Consider the following 10,279-nt stretch of genomic DNA (forward strand, 5'->3'; position numbering starts at 1 on the left):
CTAATGAAGGATGCTATAATGAGCTTCTTGCACCGTTCGGTTTGCCACATCGGTGCATACTTTTCGGCCTGTGCACCCCATCCCTGAGGTTTTGCCTTCGTGGTGATGGATAGGTAGCCCAATCACCCTCCCATCTCTTATGTACCTCATACACCAGTTCATGGCCTCCTCCATTGTGTATGCCTCGATCATAGAGCCCTCCAGGTAAGCATGGTTATGGACATATCTGTTGAGGGTGGACATGAACCGCTCGTACGTACACATCTGGTGTAGGTACATGGGGCCCAGTTGATGGATCTGATCGACCATATGCATCATTAGGTGTGGCATAATATCAAAGTAAGATGGTGGAAAACACATCTCGAGCTGGCAAAGGGTCTCCGCGATGAACTCCTTTAGGGCAGGCAGCTCAGCCTTATCAATGACCTTCTAGGTGATGCGGTTAAAGAAGTGTGACATCCATGTGATGACCATCTTCACGTACTCTAGATGGATAGCCCTAATCGCAATTGGTAGGAACACCGTCAGCATGACATGGCAGTCATGTGAGTTGTAGCCAGTCATTATGAGGTCTTTCATGGAGACCAGGCTCTTGATGTTGGAAGAGAAACCAGTCGGCACCTTGATACCCCTAAGCAACTTAAGAAAAGCCATCCTCTCATCTTGCGTTAGGTTGCAGGCCGCACCCGAGATATTGACTTTACCGTTCTGAGGCGGTCCTGGGTGAAGGTTCGGCCTGATGCCTAGATTGACAAGATCTGTCCGTGACTTGATACCATCCTTTGTCTTGCCCTTGATGTCCAGCAGGACACCGATCGTGCTTTCGAAGACATTTTTCTCTAGGTACATGCAGTCGATGGCATGGGGTGTATTCAGTGTTTTCCAATATGACAGGTACTTGAAGAAAATTGACTTCTTCTTGAAAGGAATGGCGGCGGGGACTCCCTCCGTCTGGTCCCACTTTTGCTTCCTTGTCTGCTTGGTCCCCTCTTTAGGCGGCTTCTTCTTCTTTCCAAACTCCACCTGATCCATGTCCTTGACCATCTCATACACCTTTGTCCCCCAACTAGTCTACGTCGGTTGATCACGCTGCCGCTCGTCCTGATTGTCAAAGTATTTGTTCATAATACTTCTTCTATACCTATGATTTTTGGCGAGGAACCGTCTGTGCCTCATGTACACCATCTTATTGGATCCCTTAAGGTAAGTGTAGCAGGTCCCGTCGATGCAAATTACGCAGCCGGTCTTCCCTTTGATCTACCCCTACAGTGAAAAGAGACCGGGGTAATCGGTGATGGTGACAAAGATGATTGCTTTTAGTGTGAACTTCTCCTTGCGGGATGCATCCACCATCTGGACCCCAACATCAAATAGTATCTTCATTTCCTCCATGAATGGCTCCAGGAACACATCTATATCATTGCCAGGCTACTTTGGTCCGGAGATAAGCATGGTCAGCATAAGGTACCTATGCTTCTGACATAGATGGGGAGGTAGGTTGTACATGGTGAGCACGATGGGCCAAGTGCTGTGCGAGCTGCTAAGCTCACCAAACGGGTTCATCCCATCGTTACTCAGCGTGAACCTAACATGCCTGGGCTCCTTGCCAAACTCTGGGTAGGTCTCATCGAAATCCTTCCACTGCTTGCCATCAGATGGGTGCCGTAGCTTGCCATCATCTTTTAGGCGGTCAGCTGATGCATGCCAAGACATGAGCTTGGCATCGTCCGGGTTCCCGAATATTGCACGCATGCGATCGGTCACGGGCAGGTACCACACCGACAGTGCTGGACTTTCCTGTGCATGTAATCCTCTTCTTCATCGTCCTGCTGAGCCGAGATTTGTTTGGCCACACTACTCTTCTTTGCCCCTTCTTATTCTTCTTCCGACCACCCCGCAAGCCTCCCTCGTCTTCTGCATCCACGCGACAACCAGCATTTTTCTTGTACCGACTAAAGCCACAGTGTGGACAACTCGTCAAATTCTCATACTCATTGCCCCGATACAGGATGCAGTGGTTAGGGCATGCATCAAACTTTCTAAGCTTCATCGCCACTGGCCGGATCAGCTTCTTGGCCCGATAAGTATTGGCGGGCACCTTGTTAGCCATTGGGTACGTGGTGGCAAGGTAGCTTAACAACTCATTGAAGCTAGTGTCAGACCAACCATGACGAGCCTTCAACATCAACATATGGAGGTTAAAACGGAGCGCCGTGCACTCCTTCGGACAATCGCCACCGTCCTTATAGAGAGGATCAACTGCCGCCTGCTTTAACTCTCTGAAATTCTCCAACCACTTTGGGCAACCCAACACAACATCGTCTTCATCGAAGTGTTTGACTAGATCTTCAACAAGCTGCACATCCTCGGGTTGGCTCATAGTATCCTGACCATCCCCACCATTGTCGGCTTCGTCGGCCATGTCTTGCATTAGATCATCCATCATGATGTAATCACGACAACTGTTGTCACTGTCGGCTGGCGCAGCTGCTACTGAAGATGATGAGGAGCCGGGTGCTCCTAAAGGATCTTTATTCACCGGTGGTGCTGTCGTCGTCGGTGTCGAAGAGCTCACTCCATATGCACCGCCACTCGCACCAACTCTTTCACCGTGAAATGTCCAGACTATGTATCCCTCGATGAAACCATACATGATCAAATGAGTTTGCACCTCGCTGTCTCAGTGGGCTTTCAGGTTCTTGCAACGAGAACATGGACATATGGTTGTCATCCGCTTCAGTCTCTCATGGTGAGCTTTACCAGCAGCAATAAACTTCCTTAAATCAAAGAGGTACCGTGGATCATTCACTCTATCGATCCGGTACATCCATTCCAACCTATCCATCATACCTGCGAACATTATCCATCACAATCAACATTAAATAAAGAAGAATTAGGAGAAATTGATGATTTTTATGTCCAAAATCATGAAAAAGAGAGGAAATGACGATGTGAAAGATGAAGCATGCACCTATGATGAATCTAAAGTTAAAGAAATACATGACATCATTTTTTCCATTAAAATTGATCTAGATCTAGATCTAGAGAGAACTCTAGGTGATGGAAATAGAGAGAGAGGATGGAAGGAGAGAGGGAGAGCCTTTATGAACCTCTTATGATGTCCTCCTCCCTCAAATCCAAGCCCTTCAACTCAAATCAAAAGTTTCCTCAAATTTTAGGGCAAAGCCTCCCCCATGAGTTTGAGAGAGGAAGACCCGGGGAGAAGATGAAGGGGTGCTGCTGTGTATTTGTACAGGCTTTACCGCGGCGGGCAGTTTAAAGAGCCCACCACGGTAAATCGTATTAACCGTGGCAGGCGATTCATACCGCTCGCCGCGGTAAATAACGATTTCCTGCGGCGGGCAAGTAAGGTGGCCCGCTGTGGTAAACCCTTTTCCCGTAGCGGGCGCCTCGGTGGCCGGCCTCGCTGGCCAGCCACCGGTTAACCATGGCGGGCAAAAGAGGTGCCCGCCACGGAGCCCATTTTGGCCACGCTGCGCAAATTGATTCCTATAGTAGTGAGTATAGGCATATCATACTATCAAGAGGGATGCAACACAATGTACCAGATGTGACCTAGAAGTGCTCAAAACAAACCCAGGTGAGAAAACCGAGAGAAAATCTCTTGAGAGAAAACAAACCCAAACTGGCTAAGCCGGTTTCCTGCCCTGACACCAGCCCCAATAGTCACCTGCTTGAAAAAACCGGCTAGGCCGGTTGGGTCAGCTAAGCTGATTTTAGCTGGCTGGTAGCCCAAAGGCTAGTTTTTGGGGTTGTCTATTTATACCCCCTCCCATGGCCTTGGGCTGGTTGCTGAAGCTTTCCCACGTCATATACACATCAGTAAAGCCTAGAGAGACCTCCCAATTCACCCTTTGTGGGATTGGAGTCCACTTAGCCACATTCATTGAATTGGAGAGCAACATTTTAGCCCTGTGAGATTGTGTGTAAGCAAAATCTTAGTTGAGCAGCCTTCAGCACTTTGAGGTGACATAAAGTTTGTGTCGGTGTTTTGTACAAGCACCGGCAAGTAAATTTATAGTAATGCGCGTTAGGCCCGGATGGTGCGCTAAAGGACACAAGATTTATACTGGCTCGGGCCGAATGTCCCTACGTCCAGTCTGTTGCTGCTCATGTTATTAGGACTGAAAAATAGTTCGTAGTAGGGGGTACAAACGATCAAGAGAGGGACTGGTCCCAAGTCTCTGATGGAAGGGTCGAAAGGATGCCAAGAGCTTGGTAGCAGCTTGACTGTGTGTTGTGTGTTGTGTTGTCAAAAGTCGGTCCCTTTGTTGGAGAAAGCACATCCCCTTTTATAGATGAAGGGGATGGCTTTACAAGTGAGAGGGCTAGGGTGCGTATGCTACCTAGCCTTGTTGTTCACGTCTACCCAGCCTTGTTGTCCATTCCGGTGGGTGCGAAAGGATGATAAGCGCCTACAATACTGTTGATGCCACTGTAGAATGTCAGGATGGCTATAGAGTACTGCCCCGCATAGGGTATGGACTCTAGTACAGTGGTTTTGACTTATGAGCCTCGCCTAGCCTTGCTCCGCATGCCTTCTGGTTCCTATGAGTCTCTGTCGGAGGGACGCGGGGTCGAGGTCTAGAGTAGCATTGTGGGAAGGTCTTCCGATTGGAGAGGGCGTCTGGAGGCTGAAGCGAGCTCTCTGATCTGGTGGACCCGAGGGGCCGGGAAGCAGATGCCACTCCCCTATGATCATAACGTGGTGACCGCACAGCCATCATTTGTGGAGGACACGAGTCCTTTCCTAGACCATAGTGGTTGTCGCATATCTACGTCGGGTTCTGTGTCCTAGAGCTAAAGGCGGCGCCTACAACTCTATAGGGCAAAGAGCACACACCCGCAACACTTTTCAGACTCTGCTACGTCCGAGAGGGTCTAGAGCACCCATCCTGTCATTCCCTGGAAGTACTTTTCCTACCGGGGCGCAGGGTATGGTCCTTGAAGCCGCGGTTGACCCGAATGTCTTTGTCCTACCCTGCACCTATCATCATGAGGGAACGGGGAGAGGTTGTTAGGCAAGACAAAACCAATCCTTGGACATCAAGTGAGGCGAGGTTCGTCCTCGAACGTTGGGCGAGGCGGAGTCCAGTCCTTATCCCTCGGGCAAGACCGAGCCCATCCCTCGGGGTTCGGGCGAGGTGGAGTCAATCCCTAAGCTCTCAAGCGAGGCGGAGCTAGCCCTTATCCCTCGGGCGAGACCGAGCCTGGCCCTCCGGGGTCGGGTGAGGCGGAGTCTATCCCTAAACCCTCGGGCGAGGTGGAGCTAGCCCCAAGGCATCGAGCGAGGCGAAACCAAACTCCCATCACTCGGGCAAGAAACGTAGCGATGCCCTTGTTCGTCTAGAAGTTTTTAATGTTCAATGGTTATTAGTTCCACCTCCTGGGGTACCCCGATGTTAGGTCCCCGATAGTAGCCCCTGAGCCTCCGGGCGATTCAGACAGAATCGTCTGGGGGTGTTTTCAATTTCGTCGGAGTTAATTTGCCAGAGGGTGCACGCGAGCGCACCCGATGGGTGTAGCCCTCGAGCCCCCGGGTGACTTGAGTAGAGTCGCCTGGGGGTAGTATCGGACCCTTCACGGGTAAGGCTGAAGAACTTGGTTTTTTGTCGATGGGATATTTTTAAGGGAATCGTGGTATTTCGTTTGTGGGAATTTTACTCAGTGCCGGCCTGGCTGGGTCCTGACTGTGGATCAAGGCCCTAGTGATGCTTGCATCCTTGAGTTCTGGTTTCTCGCGGGCCCATCCATCATTGGGGTGGCCATTGAGTTGGTTTGGGCTGACCCCCGGTCGTTATGGGCCTAGACGGATTAGAGAAGAGATTTTTCTGGTCCACGTCCCCTCTGTGGGAAAAGAGTCCGGTCGCTTCGGGAAGACAAACCGTCCAGCATGATTTTGGTGGGAGAGGATAGGGATCACAGGCGCATGTCCCGCGACGTGACGTGACGGTGCGCGTGGTAGGCCCGGAGATCGAGGCGGATGGTTGCCCTTCTTGCATCCGTCGCCCCTATAAAACCATGGGGTTCGCCCCTAGGGTTCTGTATTTCGCCCCCTTGCCTTCGCGTTCGAAACCTCCACCGCCAATCGCCCTAGCCTCCTACGCCCGCGCTACCGCCGCCATCAAACTCGCTGCTGCCTTCTTCTCCGTGCTGCTCTCGTTGTCGCAATGGACCTAGGGTATAAATCCAACATCTCCCTTCGGCGCCTGGAGGGCCTCGTCCGCCGAGGCCTCCTTTGCCTGTTGACCACCATCGAGGAGTGGCCACTGCTGTAACACCCCAGATGTTTGTCACCAGTAAGCAATGGGTTGAGCTCAAATATGGCATGTTGAGTAGTGATGGAGATGTCAAGATCAAACATATGGAAATAAGCCCCAACCTAAACTCGGATATTGCACCCTTGCTTTACATATAGCCCCTTTTCAAGATATATGCTTGGCTGGTGTTATTGGAATATCTTCATGTGTCTCACATCGATATCCATCTATATTGATCACTGGAAAAGTTTCATGAAGTTTGGAATCAAAAAGTCACATGAAATAATAAGTTATATCCTTGTTGGAATGATTTTACTAAGTGCTTGAATTGCACTATTAAGTGAATGAGAGCATGAGATGTCAACCAAACCTTGCAACCTTGCCAAAATGACTCTAGATGAATTCTACAACAAAAGTCATGAAAGGTTCATGTTGGGCAAATGCCAAGAAAACGCTCCAATGGATCAAAAAGGATAATTTAAGCTCCATCGTGATCCTAGTTTGGTCAAAGTAGAATAGTAGGTTCTATACCAGTTTTGAGGTTGGACCTTAAATGAAAGTTGTAGTCCATATCATGTAGAACAAACTTTGTTTTTGGACCAAGAGCTAGATCAACTTGGAAATAAGTCAAACAGAGGCTCGAAGTTGGAACCTGCTGCTGATTTCAGCACTTAGAAATATTCTAAGTCTAGAAATTCATCGACATCGGCATTGACGTCTCGCGTTCTCCGAAATTCGTTAAGCAACTCGATTTGGTCCAAAGATAAAAGTTGGAGTATACGTTGTGGAGAAGAGCGTGCAAAAAGATAGCACCAGTTTGACTTTGGTTGGATGATCAATTTTTGCGTTTACTTAACCGCTGTCAACACGTTGACAGTGTCAACTTTGGACTTGATTAACCGCTGATCTACAACTCAAATGACTTGGCACCCTTAATAGAAAACGTAGAGCTTCGTGCGGGCTTCGATCTTCGTATTCGGCCCATGTCCTGATTCGGCCCAGATCCAGCCCAAAGCGCCGCCCACCATGCCTCGTTCGTCACCTGCCACGTGCTCGTGGAAATGCCCGAATGGGTAACACCTGCCCAGGGCGTGGCAGCCATGCGCGATTTGAGCACCCCACCGCTCGGCCGCGTGTCCCAGCCTGCTGGCGTCGAAGGGGAGCCGCCCCAGGCTCACTTGGTGCCTCTCCCGCACTCGCTCTCGCCTCTCGCTCGCCCACCCTTGCCTCTGCCGAGCTCCAGGGCGCGCGCCCGCCATGGCCACCCATGGAGCTCCGGCCGCCGCTTCCGTTTCCGCCTCCTACTGCCTTCTCGTGCCGAGCCAGCGCTTCCACGGTCTTCGCATTGCCTCCCTCCCTCCCTCGCATGCGCTCGTCGCGGCTATTTCCGCCAGGGAGCTGCCGCCGTCGGCATGGCCACCACGGCGCCGGCACCCTCGCGTGGCTGGGCCACCATGGGACGCCCGGGGCTGAGCCGAAGCCCTGAGCGGGTGCGCACGGGCCCTTGGTCCCTCCCCACCACTTCCCCCGCCGGCGACGAGGCTCCTCCGGCCGGCAAACAGCGAGCTCCTGCGCTGCCCTTCAAAAATTCGCGTCAGGGACCTTGCCTTAGAATTCGACTTAAGGGAAGGGCCTAAATGCACTGTCATTGACTCAAGTGAATAGTGCCTCGAGGGACCTATTTGTTGTAAATCGGGTGAAACTTTGGAAATTCATAGTAAATCGTAGAAAATTCGTAAAATAGTAAATGAGGACTTTTTGGAATCCTTGTGAAATTCTCTATGCACTAGATCTATAATATGTCAGGTTTTAGTTTAAAGTTGTAGCTGTAAAAATGGATTTGTGCAGTTAGGGTTTGAATGCTAGTCTTATTTGTTTTTTTTATAACTGCAGTTGTTGTGCTCAAATAATTGTGAAATTTTTGTGGAGTGCTACTAAGGTGATTGTTGTTGTCTGGTAAAAATTTCAGGAGTTTAGGATTTATATTTTAAGAGTTATAAAAATAACAAATGCCTTGTATTGCTTTGCTTCTACTCTGAACAGTTCTGCATGTTTGAATTAATTGGCTCAGTTAAGTTATGAATCATGACTTGATGAAAATACATGAGTTGTAGTACTTTTCTTAAGCTTTCCAAAAAGTTAAATATCATGATTTTTGGGTAAGTAGATCTTGAGTTATACTTGCTTAAATCTCTGTGGCTGTTTCTGCCCAAACCCAGACAGGGTTTCCTTGTTCTTACTGTGGGGCCTTCTTAGTAGTAGAATTAGCTTTAGGTGTTTACAACAAAGTTGTTTAGAATTTGCTAAGCTTTCTAAAGAGTCTAGAACCACATTTATTGGACATATATAACTCCATTTATAGCTGTTTAAAGTGGCATGTCAGTTTCTGTCTATGTTTTGGACAGAGATGCAATTATTGGATTAATTGACCCTTCTAACTGTAGAATCATCTTAATATGAGAATAAGAAAGTTGTAGGTAACTTCCTAAGCTTTTCAAAAAGTTATGGTTCATGTTTGTTGGAGGTCTAGAACTCCAGTTATGCTTCTCTGAAGATGCTATCAGTTTTCTATACCACTGCTGTTGGGCTGGATTTGCAGTTTTGCTTGTGCAATTATTTTCGTGGTGTAAATGATGTTTGCTATGGTTGTAGTGAATACAAAAGTTGTAGAAAATTTCATGATCTTGCTTGTGTTCAAATTGTAAGGTCATAGGCCAGATAGTGTAGGAGTTACATGACTTTTAAGTCTTCTGTCAGGTTTTGATTTTAGTCGGAGCAGATCTGAAAGATGCTAGGGTTTGATCTAGTTAGGATTTGAATGAGTTTTTGGTGATAATAACAAAGTTGTAGATAATTCATGTATCTAGCTCCTGTTAAAATTTGGTGGTATTTGGCCTTGTGGTTTGTGAGTTATGCCTATTTAAATTTGGGTTACAGAATTGAGTACTCTCTGCCTTGTTTAGACCAGTTTCTGTAAATGGGTATATTTGGCTTAGTTAACTTGAGAATCATGCTAAGATGATTAAATATCAATTGTCGAAAATTTCATAAGCTTTCCAGAATGTCTTCTTGCAAGTCATTTGGATTTGTGTAACTCCAGTTATAGCTAAATCTTGTAGCTGTTGTTTGCACGTCCAGAAATTGATAGATTCCAATTATAGTTGTTTGCTTGTATATTGCTAAGTGTGGCTCATACCTTTGATGATGGTTGAGTTAGAGTACCTGAGATCTTGGGAAACCTGTGTCATGCTTGGTGTTGTCATCTTCTTTGCTATCGTGGCATGATAAATTGTGCGATATTTATAGTAAGCAATGCGAAGTGCTTGTGCATGTTAACGTAACCTTGTGCTTGTCTTACTTACTGCCTGCGATGCATTGTCTATTGCACTTCCATGTATTCATACACATGCATCTTGCATCTCATTTAGGTACGCTAGATGAACCACGTGAAGGATGTGATGTGGAGTCAAACCCGAAGACGATGTTTGGTGGATCTATCCCGAAGATGGAAGGACTAAGCAAGTGCTAGAACCGGAGATGTCACCAAGTCAGTGCAAGCTAACTGAACTGACTTGTGTCGGATCCCAGGCAAGCCCCGGAGCATTTTAAGTCTCCTAGTATTTTACAAATGATTACTTAAGTACTTATGATTGATGCATTAGGTTATAAGAGTTGAATGGAACCACTTGATGCATATAAATTCCTTGTCCAGATATTACACCTTTAACCGGTATAGGTCCAGGATCGAATATATGCTTAGCCATGCTTAGACCGGTAGAAGTCGGGTGATATCCTGTCACCTGCGAGATATAGGTGGATACCGGAGCACGGTTGGCTATATTTGCTATCGTGGAAAAGAACCATGGGGTAAAAGTAAATCGAGGCCGGGCGGAGTCTATGTCTAGGTTGACTCATGTGATTCCGTCTGTGTCGATTAAGGACCGTACCGTTGTTGGCGCTTCTGACAAGATTGAACGCATGCCTATCACTTAGCTGGC

The sequence above is a fragment of the Miscanthus floridulus genome, chromosome 1 (genome assembly GCF_019320115.1).
Source record: "Miscanthus floridulus cultivar M001 chromosome 1, ASM1932011v1, whole genome shotgun sequence".
Taxonomy (NCBI): Eukaryota; Viridiplantae; Streptophyta; class Magnoliopsida; order Poales; family Poaceae; genus Miscanthus; species Miscanthus floridulus.